This window comes from Artemia franciscana, chromosome 14 (genome assembly GCF_032884065.1).
Source record: "Artemia franciscana chromosome 14, ASM3288406v1, whole genome shotgun sequence".
In the NCBI taxonomy this organism is placed as follows: domain Eukaryota; kingdom Metazoa; phylum Arthropoda; class Branchiopoda; order Anostraca; family Artemiidae; genus Artemia; species Artemia franciscana.
The window spans coordinates 28,936,108-28,953,980 of record NC_088876.1 but is presented as its reverse complement, the minus strand read 5'-3'; the positions used below and the strand labels follow the sequence as shown (position 1 = coordinate 28,953,980).

General features: G+C 33.1%; 1 protein-coding gene across 2 annotated transcripts in view; it reads left to right on the top strand.

Moving 5' to 3' along the window:
* Positions 1–439: 439 nt before the first annotated feature.
* LOC136035538 (S phase cyclin A-associated protein in the endoplasmic reticulum-like) overlaps positions 440–17,873 on the top strand; it is a 598,516-nt gene continuing 581,082 nt past the window's right edge. The window contains exon 1 of one of the 2 annotated variants that reach the window (XM_065717385.1): positions 440–543. The gene's annotated coding sequence lies outside the window, so the exon portion shown is untranslated. The remainder of the gene's footprint in view (positions 544–17,873) is intronic. The other variant, XM_065717386.1, reaches the window with a different exon arrangement.

Here is a 17,873-nt window from a genome sequence, read left to right as displayed (position 1 = left end):
GAAGTATAGAACATTTTCGCAGTTTAGCGATTTATTAAGTTTCCCTATTATCTTGATAATAATGCTCTGAGGTCTATATCTGATATGAGCATATGGTGGAAAATCAAAAGTTTCAAAGGTGGTATATTTGCATAAATGCTAATCTGGAACATGATAGGAACTGTTTTTTGTTTTGTTTGCTTCTTGTATGATTTACTCGATTGAATTATTTTTCAACGAGCTATATTTTGAAAAAATCGCTAGATTTAGGAAAAATCACTAGTTTTAGAACAAAAATAACTATAAATCACTAGCTAGAAGAAAATCACAAGGCAACATAAAAATCACTATGAATGGTAATAAATAACTAGGGGGTGGCAACTCTAATGACGATATATTTGTAACCAAGTTACAATAGATGGCGGCAATTTCTTAAAATACTACGTATAGAAAAAAGAGTATAAAAGAGTCTGTTGATACAGAGGCTAAAATCAAATTACAGGAGTAAATCAAGTTGAAGATCTTAAAAACAAATGCTATGACAAGGTTGGGTGTATGTGAAAGGTTAGAGCTGTTCTAGTGCTGTGAGATGGTTTGGGGTCTCTGCTCTGTCATAAGTTTCTTTCTCCCTCCTTATCTCCAGCATGGAAATCCTGCTTACATGTCCTCATAGGCTAATGACATCAGGGTGGACCTCTTACAAGTTTTCCTAAGCAAAACTGTGACTGCTGACAACATTGCAGAGTGATCTTGAGGAGTGGTAATCCTCAAGGAAATTATAGACAACTTGAATTTGCTCTGGGATCTGATGATTAGTTAATTTTTATGTGTTTGGTTTGTTTTTGTGGGCTTTTTGAGCTGGAAAAGCCTCTCCTAGCTAAGTTATCTGTTATGGTTGCCTCACTATAGCTGCATTAAATCTGCAGCTATAAATATAGCCTATAATGAGTCAGGGATAATATTCTGGAGATTGTCTACACATGATTTTGACTAGTTTTTAGAAATGTGTCACCAAGTATAGAAAATAATGTTTTGACCAAGATTAAACAAAGCCTCTATTCAACTAGAGGTCTTTTGGACTTTTGCTGTCCAGTTCTAAGTCAGCTTAAGCACTTTGTAAAGACTTGAAAATATGTGCTAGGCTAGTTCCTGCCCTGGCCCTAGAACCATCGATTTTCCTGATAGAATAATAATTTCAATGATCTAAAGAATGTGAAAATTACAACTTGGAATGCTACAACATCAGACAACAACTATCAGAATTTTGACTAATAAATTTCAATGCTTCAGACTAGACTTATTAGAAGTTTGAGAAACTCATACCCAAGATGTAAAAAGCATAAAATTAGCTGATATAGCATTAATTTACCCAGGAAAGGAAGGATAGGGTGCATAGGCAGGGAGTAGGGCTCATGATGGATGAGGAAGCTGCCTAGTATTATTTATGGTGTGAAGGTATTAATAACAAAATGCTAGTTGCTCATTATATGGCTAAAAAGTGTATGATATCATTCATAGTAGGCTATGCCCCCTGGATAACCAACTGATGGAGACAGTAGTGACTCAGATGAATTTTACTTAAAGTTCCAGGAACAAATAGACAGGGTTCCACTTATAAATATGGTATTTTTATTAAATTGTTTTAATGCACAGGTCAGTAGAAATGGAGATTACCTTATATTACCTTAAAATTGCAGCTTGGAGCAATATAAGGATTTTTCCTTGTAGAAACTCCAGAGTTGATAACACATGACACATAGTTGAATAATACACATTGACTAGAGGTTTGATGTTGCTGATTCCAAATTGAGTGCTTCCCAGTTATACTTCCATTCTTGTTTTGACCATTTGTTGTCAAGATGGTTCTTAAAGCTGTCTGTAGTTTGGGCAGCAATGGTATCTGGCAGTAATTTGTTCCTGAGGTTGGCAACACGGTTGGTAAGAAAATGGGCACATTGCCGCTTTGAGGAGAAACAACATTTTACCTTAATTTTCAGTTACTAGTTGCTTTTTCTCTGCCTTTAGTTCTGAAAATGCAATTTCTGTTATTTGAGGAGAATCTTGAGCCATATCAATGTTTTTTTTTTCAAAATTTAGTAAATGTATTTGCATGTCTTTAAAACCTTATAAAATGGAATTGAACAAAGTTATGAAGTTATTGAAAACAATTTTGTTGTACTTTAATTAAGCAGAAGATCTATTTTGCAAGGTTTCACTTTTATAACACACATATTTTTAAAGGTCAGGGCCCTCTAGGGGGAGAAAGAGTGGAGGTAGTTGCTTCAAAATGCCTCCCTGGGACATACTTTAGTCTGTAGATTTATCCCTGAAAGTTTCATTTTCCTAACCTAAACCCTTTCTGAGGTAGCAAGAAGTCAATTAACTAGAATTTTACTGTATTTTTATTAAATTGTTTTAATGCACAGGTCAGTAGAAATGGAGATAGATGGTAATCTATCTATACTTTTGCTGTCCAGTTCTAGACAATCTTAAGCACTGTATATAGAGACTTGAGAAGATATATTCATTACTGGCCTGGGCCATTGCTTTTCCTGAGGCCAAAGTAATTTCAATGACTTAAAGAATATGAATTGAAACTTGGAATGTTACAGCATTAACAAATAATAACCATATTCACATTTATTTATTAGAACTGGACTTATTAGGAGTTTCAGAAACTTGTATCCCAGGTAGGAAGCATAATATTAGGTGATTTAGAATTTGTTTAATCAGGCAGGAAGGATGGGCTACATAGACAGGGAGTAGGGCTCATGATGAGTAAGCATGCTGCTAAGTCTTGTTCAGGCTGGGAAGGTATTAATAATAGAATACTAATTGTTCATTTTATGACTAAAAAGTTCAGGGTATTATTTAAGGCTGATATTTATGAAGTTTAACTACCTTCTGGAAGCTTTGACATTGGTAGACTCTAGGATGAGAATTTGAGAGAAATTTTCCAGGGACAGTTGAATACTAAAATGGAGAGTTTGAGGTTTGACATTGTAGAAAATGGATAGAATAGTTTTTATTCTATTTAGGTGATAGATCATATGAAAATTAGAGGAATGTAGAGAAAGTAGAAACGCTTTTAAATTGTAATTATGGAGGCATAAAGTTGAGGCAATGTATAAAATTGGCAGATATCTAGAAGATGCTGTCTGATGGCATAATAATAAAATATTGTTCTGGCTTGCTAATAAATTGACAGGTAATAGTTAACCTAGACTTGCCTCATCAAGGCAATTAAATATTCATGTTATCAACAAGGAAAAAGTCCACTGGGATCCCTTTACTTATAAGCTGAGTTATCTTATTATAGGTAGCAAGCAAGGTTGATTAAGTGTCATTTTTGGTATGAAAGTAGAGATGGGCTTAGGTGGAGAGTTTGGCAGTTGCTCATTGGCATTTCCTCACTGTAGTCTGTAGAGAGTGATTTGGTTAGCTCTTTTGCAATTTCAGTTGCAAATTTTACAACTTAAGATTTCTTTTCAACACTCTTCTAGTTTCTCTTCATACTTGGTAAAAGTAGACTTCACTTTTGTTGTCACCCTATTTCTGGCAAGAAAAAGGGTGTCACCTTCTCTCTTCCCTCACCATATACTTGGTGAAATCCTCTTCTCTACAAGTTTTTTTTATATCTAGCCCATTGCCCTTTTTGTTCTGTTTCATGCTCTTCTGAGTTTTTGGGGGATGTAAGGTAAAATCTTGGGTGTTTCTATGCAACTAATGTGGGAGTGTTTCTGCTCTAGGCTGACAAACGTTTCCTTGAAATAGAGAAATGCCATTTCAACATTTCCCTAAGACATAGGAAGCCAGTCAACCATATCAAGTTCCTCTTTTATCTTTCTATTATCTTTCCTGTATTATGTAAATAGTGATGGTCCACTCATGAACTGTGATATGAATATTGAGTCAATGTTACCTAGCAATATCTATACATTCTTCAACCTTACTTGCTAGAAAGTGTAAATTAAGGGAATTTTAGGTAAAGTAAATTTCAGAAACACATTCTCAACCCATGATTCTTGATCACATTGAAGCATTAAAAAATTATCATCAATGTCATTATGGGCATAATCAACACCTCATTTAACTTCTATCTGAATTTGAGAAGAGTGTATATTCACTTAGTTAAATAGGTTTATTTTCTGAAGGGACGCTAAAATATTTTGCATACCTCACATAGACCTATGACTTCATATTCTCTTTCTGTTACTTCTAATTGTAACTCATTAACTTATTTGTTAAGCAGTTTACATTTGCACTCAAGCTGCTTATTCTCCTGCTTCTGTTAGGTGAGAAATGGGCCTTTCAGATAAACTATTTAATCCTCTTCCTATTGTCTCTTTATATGAGGCGTGTTTTCACTTCAATACTCTTTGTGTTCTTAATCAGTTCTTAATTGTATCTGGAAGCCCGGTTTTATTTGTATGTTGTTGCTTTAGCTGGAGTAGCTCTTTGGATTTGAGGAATTAGATAATTAAAGTATATATTTTGAGTTCAGTACTCTTTGTGCAGGTTAAGCAAGTCAGGCTTTTAACTGATGGTTAAATTGTGTTGTGTTTGAAGCACTTTAACAGTTTACTTTAAAGAATATGTTGTGCTGGTATTAGTATCTTGCATTCAAATAAGCAATGGTCAAGTGTTTCATTTCTTAAATTGCAAAATCTGCAAAATGAAGAGGAGAGAAATATACCAGTAGAATTTGGGGGTAGGAGAAATTCTGTTTGACCCTGTACAAATTCTTTCGTAAGTTTTGGAGTAATATCTATTTGGTAAAGGAGATAAATTGGGCTATTATTATGTCAGAAGGACTTTTGATAATCTCCATTGATACATATCTCAGAGGGAGATTGATCTTTCACTTGGCTCATAAGGATATACAAACAGTTGACAAAGACTTGAATGTCATTATCACTGGGACTGAGCTAAACAGTATTTTATTCCTGATAAAGTTGGATATAATGAAGAAGCTCTGGACCTTTTGTTCAATATCAGGACTTACAAACCTATTCATCCTGATCCAACCAATAAATTAACTCAGCAAGCACAAATGGATCAAGGAAATATATAAACCAAAGGAAATATTTCTCCACAGATGCATGATATATTTTATCCTTAATGCTGCTGTGCTCCTATATTTTGTGGTTTTTGGAAAAAAAAACAAACTAGAAGATAAGTCTCCTTTACACTCCATTCTTCCATCCCTCCAGCTGCCAAATTGGGAAATTACCACAGCTCTCTTTGTAGTATATTCCACTTTTCTTTCACTAGTGGGTTTTTATCTCAATGCATTGATCAATTTCATTGTGAACACTGTTTCTAACTGTTTTGGATTGGCTTTTCTATGCTGTTGAAGATAAGTTTTTGCAAGAGAGACTAAAGTTAGTTTTCTTTTGGATGTAATAAGTGCAATGGAAAAAATATAAACTTTTGCTCATTGATATCTTATCCAAAAATTATCTGGATGGCAACCATGGAAAACTGGGCATTCATTTACAAGTGGATGCTCTTGAGGGGCTTGATCAGTGTTTTAATAAGATGTTTTTTGCAGGAATCACAACCCTAGATAGGTCAAATGTATATTTTGGACTAAAGAAAAACAAACAAAAATAGATCATAAATAACTAAATAGAATTGAAAAGAACAAAACACTTAGAATTGGCTAGAGGAGTATTGACAGAATGGCTAATTTATTCATTTACCTTTGTGTAAAACCATCATTATATCAGATTTGTCAAAAAAATAAAACAAATAAGCAATCAATGTCTTCATTCTTAAGGTTTGCTGGACTGCATAACCTACATCTCCAACAATTACGTCTTGCACAAACTGACACATTTGATATGTCAGCTCTAGAAGAACTATTTCAAATGAATATTTAGTACCAGCCAGAACTGTATTTCAAGTTATTGGTTCTAGACCTTCTTTCCTAAATGGAATGAAATACACAGAGCAAGCAGTGTTCAAATATGTTTTTCTTATTGCTCTGAGGATTTGTGACAAAAGTAAAGTTTCTGTATATTCATTACCTTTTGAGGACTTTTTAGTAAATTTGTTAGTATTTTGATCTATAAAATAAATTTTGCAGTTTTGACAATTCAAGTGTTCTTCACCTTTTGCAGCTTTTGTGAAGGGTATGTGTATTCAATCTGCATGCAAATTCTATTTAGCTATTTTTGTTTGTTACAAATCTTAATATGAAAAAATATTGCCTGTTAAATTTCGGAAATACAATTTGTATGCAGTAAAGGCCCTTATTGTATGTCACATAAGAGAGGTAGGTGCCCCCAAGATTTGTCCAACACATCCGAAAGGGTATATTGGAAAATTTTTGCATAATAACTCTCCACTTAAGTGTTTTTAACTCCCGTCCTGAAACATCAGTGAATTTTTCTGCAATGGCAATTTGCTACCTAAAATATTAATATACTGTTCCACTGCTATTCAGTACTCTTCAAATATGATGCTCGCCACTGTTGTAATTGAGTACTAGAATCTCTCCTTCAATGCCTGGATGTAGTCCTTGGTTGAAAAAGTTTTCTGATTTCTTGTTGATTTTTTTTCTTTGGCTGATTTTTTCTTTGAGTCTGTGTTATTTGACATTTTGTACCCATTATGAAGGAAAAATACGTACATTAAATGCAAATAAACATAATCAGCAAACTTTTGCATAGCCTATGTTGTACCAAGGTATAAGAAGGGGGTGGGGGTGGGAAATAATTATTACAACCATAGTTATTATTTTGGAAAGAATGCTGAGGGAAAAATCGAATGGCATATTTATCTTTGAGCCAGAAAAATCATCTTTCTGAAAAAATTACCAACTGATCATCTGATATCCCCTCCTTTAACGCTATTACCGATCTAAAATTTGCAGAAAGGATTTTGATGCGAAATATTTAAATTTCTTATGAAGATCTTTCTTTTCGAAAATTTTGGCAAATTTTTGTCTTTGCTACTTCTGATCATTTTTTTTTTACTTAGCAATTTTTCTGACTATTTTTCTAAATTTTGGTTATGAATTCCAATTTTCCATTGGAAATAATTCATAATGTCTTTCACACAAAAATTTAATAATCTCCAGCTATAGTCTTTGAGTGAAAGATATTTTGCATTTAGGTTAACTTACTAATAACATACTAATCTAATAATTTTCTTCATTGGATTTATAGATTTTTCTAATGAATTCTAATTTTTAATTTAAATCCTCTATAATTCTTTCTAAATTTTTATCTAATGTCAATTTTGATAATTTTCCCTGATAAGTGGAAGATATTTTGATCTTTTTTAATCGGTTTTAATCGGTTTGCTGATTAGCTAATTTTTCTATTTAATTTTTAAGATTTTTATTTTCGAAATGGAATTCTCCATAATTTGTATGATGTCCAGAGATTTCTTTGCCTTCCGGGCATGGAAGAGTTCATAGACAACGGCAGGCTGACTGTCAATTTGGATGAGGATTTGCCCAGTGCCTCCAAAGGAATTGATTATTCCTAAGATCACCATAAAAAAAGAAGGGCCTCCCCCAAGCACTGATGAAAATCATATTACTGGGAAAGCTGGCAAAATATGAGGAATACATTCAAGTTTATACAGATGGCTCAAAGACAGTAACAAAATGCAGTTGTGCAGTAGTTATACCCTCCCAGAGCCTGTCTCTTTCATACCGTTTACCCCCTAACCTGACAATTTTCTCTGCAGAGCTTATGGCAATTAAGTTTTCACTTCAAGCCAAACAGAGAGCAAACATCAGAAGTATATTGTCTGCACTGATTCACTTTCAGCTCTGGATTACCTCTCACACCAGCAACATCAAGCAAGAAATGTTGCCATTGAGATTTAAAATTTGGTTACTCAACTTGCAAAAAAGGGTATATCTGTTCTATTCGTATGGGTTCCAGCACACTGTGGTGTAACAGGAAACGAATTAGCAGATCAGGCTGCAAAACAAGCCTCCCAACTAGGCCTGATCACTCAAACCCCTATTACTGGTCCTGAACTTCTTTCTTCAATCAGCTCAAAAATTTTTGAAGAAGAAGAGGCGTGGCTCCATTCTTCCCATACTCAGCTCCTGGATCTCTATGATTATAAGCAGCCTTCAAAAGAAATGTACCTCACTTCTTGCATCCTTTCTACCTGCCTATTTTATCTTAAATGTGGCCATGCAAAGACAAAATCAACACTATTCCAGCGGAAAATGGCTCCATCCCCCAACTGTGACACATGTGGAGTGTATGAAGATATACGTCACATCATCTTTAACTGTGGAAAGTATGAAAAAGAGAGAGAAGTACTAAGAAATTGCTGTGAGAAGGCATTTAATGCATTCACAATGCGTTCTGTTCTGGGACATCACACGTTTCCTCCTTGGGCTAGAAAACTAAGCACAAACCTATTAGGTAGATTTCTTAAGATTACTGGTTTGGTTCATTCCCTATAATTTTTTTTTATCACCTATTTAATAGGATTTTTAGAATTGCCCTATGTATCATTTTAGGTATATTTTATCGGTATTTGGTTGTATGATATTGGTTATAATGTGTAAAAATTGTATCACTTTTTATTGTTGTGTTGTACATGTATTTTAATTGCTGTTTGACAATGCATAGTTGCAGTACTTTGATTCCCGTTTTTCAACGCAGGCAGTTGCTGCAAGCAAATAGTCCCCCTCCATTAGCAAGTCAAGTGATACTGTTCTGGTTCTGGGTCTGGGTCTTTGATACTGTTCTGGGTCTTTGAAAGGGTTAAATTGTCTTCCAAAAAGTGAAAAGTTTAAGACTTGTCATCCTGTTTTGTATTGTTATTATTATTATTGTACTGATATTTTCTTCATAAATACGAAAATTGAGTAGTAATTAATCTAAAAAAATACTAACCATGTCAGCGTAAAATAAACTCAAAATGACAATTTCGACAAAACTATGTGCAAAATAAAAAAGTAAAAAAAAAAAATTATGCATGTGAATTCGAATTTTTTCAAAACAATAAGATAGATTTCTAATGTTATTCTTCATATGATGCTAAAAGTTGCAAAATGAGGCCCAGGGAGGTTATTTTCAAATAATCTATGAATTAAAAATATAAAAATAAAATAAAAAACAAAATTTTGGTTTATTTTTTTCACATCTTGGAAAAAATCAAACAAAAACTATCTGAGTTTTTTTTTAGTGTAAGCGCAGTACATGAAACAGCATAAAGAAGCACAAAGTCAGTATACAAAGTTCAGTATGAAATAGATTTCTAATGCTATTCTTCTCATGGTACCCGAAATCGCAAAGTAAGCACCATGTTGTTATTTTCAAGTAATTTTTGAATAAATGAAAAAAAAATGGTTTCATTTTTTTTTTCATATCTTGAAAATAATTAAGCAAAAATATATTAGTTTTTGTTAATAAAAGCACAGTACATGGAAAATTAATAGAATTTCTTTTCAATTTGACCAGTATTTAGAAACAAAAGTATTGTTCAATTTTCATTCTATAAATTCTTCTTGGTGTAAGGCACAAAGTCTGCTTTTAAGATTCTGTTTCACAAAACAGTAGCTTCTCATATCTAATACTAAGTTCTTCCAATGCCATTCTTTTATACTCTTCTATTTTTTATTCTATTATATTTATTTTTTCTATATTATTTATTTCCTATTCTATATACTATACTACCCTACACTATTTTCTTTTATACTTATGTACTATTACCATACAATATCAATACTATTCTTCCAAAAACTGAGCTTAAGTTAAAATAGGGATTCACCTTAAGATTTTCCAAGTAGTTTCTAACATAGTACATATCATTTATTAAAAAAAAAACCTGCTAACATGCAAATATTGTTCGTGGGAAGGAGAGAGGAGGAAAAATATTTTTATCATTAAAGTGTAATGCTTTTTTTTAGCATAAAGCAGTTTGATACTTTTGTATGTGTTGGTTATTCTAAGGAGAAAAGAAAAGGACAGGCCTGTTTGACATGCTGTTGTTAAACAAAGCGTGTTTTTGCTGTTGTTAAAACCCAATCTTTTGGAGGGCTGATTAAAAAAATGCTTCTGTAGGTTAGTTTAGCAAAGACTAGAATCATAGTTTTCGATAAAAGCTTTGGAGTACCCTAAAAGTGACACATTTCAAATACTGTAAGTTCTTGCTTTGTTTACCATTTTGGTGCTGTTAACAAAAAACAGTGTATTAATATATCACCTCATATGAAATACTTATAGGTATACGCTCTCTGTATGAGAACTTGGAATTTCATTTCTAAGTATTTGTCTATTTTAAAAAGCTTGGCTTTTTTTTATTAAGTGTAAAATGTAGTTTGTTCTGGAAAGCTTTGTAATGCAACTTATTAAATCAAATTCATAAACATAATCTTTAGGCATAATCTTTAAGGGTAAGAGTCTTTGCTTTGCAAAGTTTGATGTTTTTTTTATTATTTTTTCGGTATTTCACAGCAAAAAAAAACATACTATGCACGAGTTCTAATTGTGGCTGTTAGAACACAAATGAATGCACATTCATTTTATTTATACAAAGTAGCCTGTTTGGTAAACCCATATCAGAACAACGCAGCCCACAACCTGTCATTTTTAGATTCACATGACATCCGGTGTGTATCCCCTATAAATTACCCTCCCCTTTGAAAAATCCCCTCCCCCACCCTGCACGTGGAAAATTGCGGACGATTCCTCACCTTGGGCGTCAGAAAGTTTTCCCGTCGATGTATGTTTTTTTTTTCTTTTGTTTGGTTAATTTCAACACGAAGTCAAGCCACAAGTCTGAACCAAGAAAATATAAGATGGTCGTAACTCCTTATTTCAAATAAGCAAACAAATTAGTTTCTTTATCCTTTATCTTATCCTGTTATGATAACTCAATCCCCAGCATCCCAAAACACGAAGAAAAGAATTAAAAGAAATACTAATATGAAAATAAATATTATAGTATGTTCTGCACTATATATTCCGCCTTTATTTTGTTAAATATATTCCTCCTTTATATAGATGAAACATAATATTCTAGATTCCGTTCTTTTGGAATGGTAAGAATATTCTGGTGGTACTTGTCTGCAGGTTGGGGGTGTTCTGGGTAGACTTTTCCGCGGGGGAAAACTTTCCTGGGAAGGGACTGTTCGCGGATGGGAGAGGGGTGGGGTTGGGACTATTTTTAGAGCCAAAAATAAATTAGGATTCAGTCTATATGTGCCAAAAAATGCATAGGTCTTTTTGATTAAAGTCACTGTTTCAAATTTTTTCATAATTTTAAAGATATATATATAGGAGTGTATCCACTTAACTAATTTAAAAAATCTAATTTTGCTTTTGCCTTCCTTCGTGCTTTTTGTGACAGGAAGATCTAAATGACGTGTAGAAAGATGTGTAGAAAAACTGCAAGAAAGTTGTATTAATATCACTCCTGAACTTTAAAATTTTACTTTCTAGGTATCCTAATTTCGATAAATAAGCAAAGTGTCATAAACTACAGATAATGAAGGAATATTGGTTGGATTCCCAAATTCAGCCTAAAATTTTAGAACTTTAAATTGTATTTCATGCAGCAAGTGAAGTTCCCAGTTTTGCTGGAAAGCTTTGAATTTTGCTTAGAAAATCGTAAAAAAATTAAAATTAATTATTTTTTTAAGCTGGCCAAAATCCCATGTTTAGTGAAGGGGTAAAACTTAAGTTTATAGTCTATCTATAATATCTAGGAGGTCGAATGGAGATTTTGCTTAGAAGTTCCCAGTTTTACAAAAAGCTTCGAATTTGGTTGAAAATTCGCAATAGAAAATTTTAAAAAAATTAAAGTCAATTTTTTAGGCTGACCTAATCCCATGTTATGCGAAAGACTAAACTTTAAAAAATTACTGTGCCTGTTGATGGTAAAAAATAATAATTATATTAGAGTCCTACTTCCAACTTCAGCACAAAAATTTCTGTTTTTCTTGTGTTTTTATACATTGTTTTTTATTTGTCTTTGAGCGAGTTGTATGTATTGTGACTTTATTTATATTCTGTTGTAGCAGATCGAACAATTATTTTGCTGGTAAATTCTCAGTTCTGCTACAAGGTTTCCAATTTGGCTTCAAAGTTTGCATCAGGAAACTGTTAGAAATTATGCCCAATTTTTTAGAGTGGTCAAAACCCTGTATTTTGTTGAAGAGTAGAAAAAACAAGAGCTAAGAGCTCATATGGCACTTTTGACGAGGCAAGAAGAGCTAAGAGCCAAGAGCTCATATGGTGTGAGCTCTAACAAAATTCTAAGAATCAATAGATTGATTTAAAAGCAAAATCAGAGGCTTAATGCCGGTCAGGATTTAAAATAAGAGCTCTGAGTCACGATATCCTTCTAAATATCAAAATTCATTAAGATCCGATCACCCACTCGTAAGTTATAAATACCTCATTTTTTCTAATTTTTCCCCTCCCTTTAGCCCCCCAGATGGTCGAATCTGGGAAAACGACTTTATAAGTCAATTTGTGCAGCTCCCTGACACGCCTACCAATTTTCATCGTCCCAGCACGTCCAGAAGCACCAAACTCGCCAAATCACTGAACCCATCCCCCCAACTCCCCCAAAGAGAGAAAATCCAGTACGGTTACGTCAATCACGTATCTAGGACATTTGCTTATTCTGTCCACCAAGCTTCATCCCGATTCCTCCACTCCAAGTGTTTTCCAAGATTTCCCCCTCCAACTCCCCCCAATTTCAAAAGATCTGGTCGGGATTTGAAATAAGAGCTCTGAAACATGAATTCCTTCTAAATATCAAATTTTATTAAGATCTGGTCACCCTTTCGTAAGTTACAAATAACTTAAGAAACGGGGTAATTTTTCCAAATTACCCCCCCCCCCCCAACTCCACCAAAGAGAGCAGATTCGGTCCGGTTATGTCAGTGACCTATCTTAGACAGGTTTTTATTCTTCCCATTCAGTTTCGTCCTGATCTCTCCGCTTTAAGTATTTTCTAAGATTTCCGGTCCCCCCTCCCCCCCCAAATGACGCTGGATCCGCTTGAGATTTAAAATCAGAGATCTGAGTTACGAGGTCCTTCTAAATATGGAGTTTCATGAAGATCTGATCCCTTCTTTGTAAGTTAAAAATACGTTATTTGTTCAAATTTTTAAGAATTACCCCCCCCCCCCCAATAGAGTGGATCCGTTCCAATTATGTAAATCATGTATCTAAGACTTCTGCTTATTTTTCCCTCCAATTTTCATCCCGATCCCTCCAATCTGTTTGCCATGATTTTAGGTCCCCCCCCAAAAAACTCCCCCCAGTATCACCAGATCCGGTCGGGATTTAAAATAAGAACATTGAGACGCGATATCCTTCTAAATATCAAATTTCATTGACATCCGATCACCCGTTCATAAGTTAAAAATACCTCATTTTTTCAATTTTTCAGAATAAACCCTCCCCCCCCCCAACTCCCCCAAAGAGAGCAGATCCGCTCCTGTTATGTCAATCATGTATCTAGGACTTCTGCTTATTTTTCCCACCAAGTTTCATCCCGACTCCTCCACCCTAAGGGTTTTCCAAGATTTTAGGTTCCCCCCTCCCATCCTCCCCCCCAATGTCACCAGATCCGGTCGGGATTTAAAATAACAGATCTGAGACACGATATCCTTCCAAACATCAAATTTCATTAAGATCTGATCAACTGTTTGTAAGTTAAAAATACTTCATTTTTCTATTTTTTTTTTCGAATTAATGCCCCCCCCCCCAGATGGTCAAATCGGAAAAACGACTATTTCTAATTTAATCTGGTCTGGTCCCTGATACGCCTGCCAAATTTCGTCGTCCTAGCTTACCTGGAAGTGCCTAAAGTAGTAAAACCGGGACCGACAGACAGACCGACAGAATTTGCGATTGCTATATGTCGCTTGGTTAATACCAAGTGCCATAAAAAGCAGAATTGTAACTTTGGCTTTAGCATAAAAGCTACTTTTTTTAATGGGGCACTAAGCTTGTTCGAATGAAGTTTTTGCCTCTTTAGAATCCAAAACTTCAAAATCTTGCAAAAAAACAAAATAATTATTATAATAAAAAAAAGATTTTGAATAAAATACGGGTCTTGTAAAAATTGTGGTTATATTTTAAAATTCATCATAAAAAGTTAAATTAGAATTGCATATTTTAGCTCTTTAGCCAATGCTGTATCTTTCAGTATTTAAAATATGTTTTGTTATATTTTAGGAGATAATGGCCCTTTTAGAAACCTACACGAACGATTTCAAGTCTTTGATAAAACACTTACAGTCAAAGAAAGATTTCGACAGCTCTCATATTTTGAAGAGACATAATCGACCCGCTTGGGATTTCAAAAAGTCTGCCCCTGTAAGTATCTTTCTGTTCTCCCTTTCGTCAATTGATTTTGTGCATACTATGAACTATCTATTATAGATGATATTATCTATTATAATTTCTATAGATTATAAAAATCCTTATAGATGGCACTGTAAGCACTTTTTTTGTAATTTCAAATAAAAGGTACCAACTTGCTATAGTTTAATCAGTTTTAATGTAGTTTTTAAAATAAACTTTTAAAAACGTAAAATTGATATCTACTCTCGTATAATTTCTGGGAATACTTATGGTTTACGCTGGTATTATGAAAGTAAAGTGTAACGTTAAACCTAAAAATGAGGAGAATTTATTCCGTATAGGAGGGGGACTGTCCCTTTTTATCCTCACCTCCACCCCATGGTCGCAGCAACTTCGGAGGCTCATTAGATCACAAATTGAGATTTCAAGCCTATAGTAGATAATATAGGTGTGCTGATCTCGTTAAATTTAAATTGTATTTGTGCTGCGCTTCTTGCGTATTTTAATTCGAAGATTATAAGTGCTTTTGAAACGCTTGTAAGAGCGAAGGCTCTATAAACATGCTCTGTTGGTCCGCCTTTATTGCGCATTTGTGATCCCAAATGTACTTTGCGTTATCAAAGTTTGTTGATTGCGCTAGGGTAAAGAGCGAGGTATCGACGAGGGTTGAACCCCCTCATACACGCAATTAAAACATACGAATATAGAAGTTTGTTACGTAAATTAATTCGTAAGTTACGTATATTTTTTACCAATGAAAACTTTTGTAAAAAATTAAAAGTTATAGCTGCTTTTTTAAGTAATCAAAAAATTGGAGGGCAACTAGGCCTCCTCCCTTGCTCCTTTTTTCTCCAAATCTTCCGATTAATTGCAATTAATTAATATGCAAATTTCGTTTTAATTATTTATTTGCGGAGAGCCAAGATCAAAACATGCATTAATTCAAAAACGTCCAGAAATTAAATGAAAAAAAAAAAAGTTTTTTTTTAATGAAAGTAAGGAGCAACATTAAAACTCAAAACGAACAGAAATTACTCCGTATGTGAAAGGGGTTTTTCCTCCTCAACGCCCCGCTCTTTACGCTAAAGTTTCTTACTGTTTTAAAAATAGAGTCAAACACTGTTTAAAAAAAAGAGAAAGAGTCAAACTTTAGCGTAAAGAGCGAGGCGTTGAGGAGGAAAAGCCCCTTTCATATACGGAGTAATTTCTGTTCATTTTAAGTTTTAATGTTGCTCCTTACTTTCATTTAAAAAAATATATATATATATATATATATATGTATATATATATATATATATATATATATATATATATATATATATATATATATATATATATATATATATATATATATATATATATATATATATATATATATATATATATATATATATATATATATATATATATATATATATATATATATATACACTATATGTGTCATGAACAGTCTTGGAAAGTACAGATAAAATAAAACTGAATGTTTGATATATAATGCTATTGATAGTTGAAAGATCATCAGTTCAATGTTTATTGAACTGTAATTTTCTTTTCTTTTTCAATGCTACAAAACTGGAAAAGAAAATATTTTAAATATAATTCGTTTTTAGTGAAGCACCTACGACGTAGTAGGCTTTTGAATTTTGGAGTTAGGGAAAGGGCAGTATCCAACCTCTTGGTTTGTAGTGAAGCTATATTTGTCTTAAATATAGCTATTTGTCTTAACTAATAGAATTAAACTGAATTTCTGATATATAATGATATTAATTGCTGAAAGCTCATCAGTTCAAAATTTTATTTTAATTTTTAAGTTTATTTTCAATGTTGCTATAAGTACAAAAGAAAATATTTGTAATATAATTCGTTTTCAGTAAAGTGCCAATGATGCAGTAGGTTTTAGACTTTTACAGTGAAAGAAGGAGGCAAAACCCAAACTCTTGTTAGTAGAGATTTTTGTTTGTTTCAAATTTGATTTGCATAACCAATTTAAGTTACAGTCGTTTTAAGATTTATTTAGTCATTTATATTAGTACCTATTGTATGTTTGGTTGCAATGATTGTTTATTTAATCTCTGTTCGTTTTGGGTTTCATTTATACTTCAATAGTAAAATGTTGTTTTTGCTCGTTTTAAGCTTGATTTGCATATTCACCTTAAGCTTTACTCGTTTTAAGATTTATTTATTTATTTTTATTACTGGCTGTGATATTTTTTTTTGCTATGATTGTTTATTTAATTTCTGTTTATTTTGGGTTTCATCTATTCTTTAATAGTAGTTTCTGGTCGTTTTAATTTTGAGTAATTGTATTTACTCATTTTTTCTGATCTTAAGTTTAATATGACCGTTCGCTAAAAAAACTTAAAAAAAAAAAAATAATTTCTGTTTGTTTTTAAATGCCTAAGTTTCAAGTTTTTCAAAATTCCCTATTTCAAAATAATTTTTTATTCCAAAATAAATTAACAGTTTTTGCAAGAACTAATAAAATTTAACTGAATGTTTGATATATAACGATGTTCATGGCTGAAAGGTCACCAACTCAAGATTTTGTTTCCCCAAGGCTGGATTTAAAGCTTTGACATTTCTATGCCCAAGCATTTCTGCCGCTCTGTATTTGCGAGATTTTCAAAGAAATCCCCGAAAATTTTTGGGATAGTGGAAGTAAAACTAGTATTTTATTGTACTGTTCCAAAATTGAGAGGGTTTATTTATTATCATTAAACAGTAAAATTGTCAGTTAACATTCTTTAGTATTAAAATATATTTTTTGGGGTCTTGACAGGGCCGGATTTAAAGCTTTGGCACTTCTAGTCCCAAATATTTCTGCCGCTCTGTATTTGCGAGATTTTCAAAGAAATCCCCGAAATTTTTTGGGATAGTGGAAGTAACTAAATACTTGTAACTAGTATTTTATTGTACTGCTCCAAAATTGAGAGGGTTTATTGATTATCATTAAACAGTAAAATTGTCAGTTAACATTCTTTAGCATTAAAATGTGTTTTTTCGGGGTCTTGACAGGGCCAGATTTAAAGCTTTGGCACTTCTAGGCCCAAGCATTTCTGCTGCTCTGTACTTGCAAGATTTTGAAAGAAATTCCCGAAAATTTGGGGGTAGTGAAAGTAACTAAATACTTGTAACTAGTATTTTATTGTACTGCTCCAAAATTAAGAGGGTTAATTTATTATCATTCAACAGTAAAATAGTCAGTTAACAATCTTTAGTATTAAAATTTGTTTTTTGGGGTCTTGATTCAAAGCTTTGACGCTTCTAGGCCCAAGCGTTTTTGCCGCTCCGTTTTTTGCAAGATTTTCATGGAAATTCTCAAAATTTTGGGAACAGTGAAAGCAGTAGGGCCTAATGGGCCTATTGGTAAATCTCGGTCTGGTTTCACTCCAAGTTTTATTTTATTTTCAATGTTGTAATAAGTACAAGAGAAATTATTTATAATATAATTGGTTTTAGTAAAGAGCCAAATAAGCAGTAAGCCTTAGACTTTTTTGGTTGCTTAGGGCATGGAACACAATCAATTAGCAAACATAGCCACTGCTAGAAGGGATTAGGTTACTATTTTGGGGGAGGGAGGGG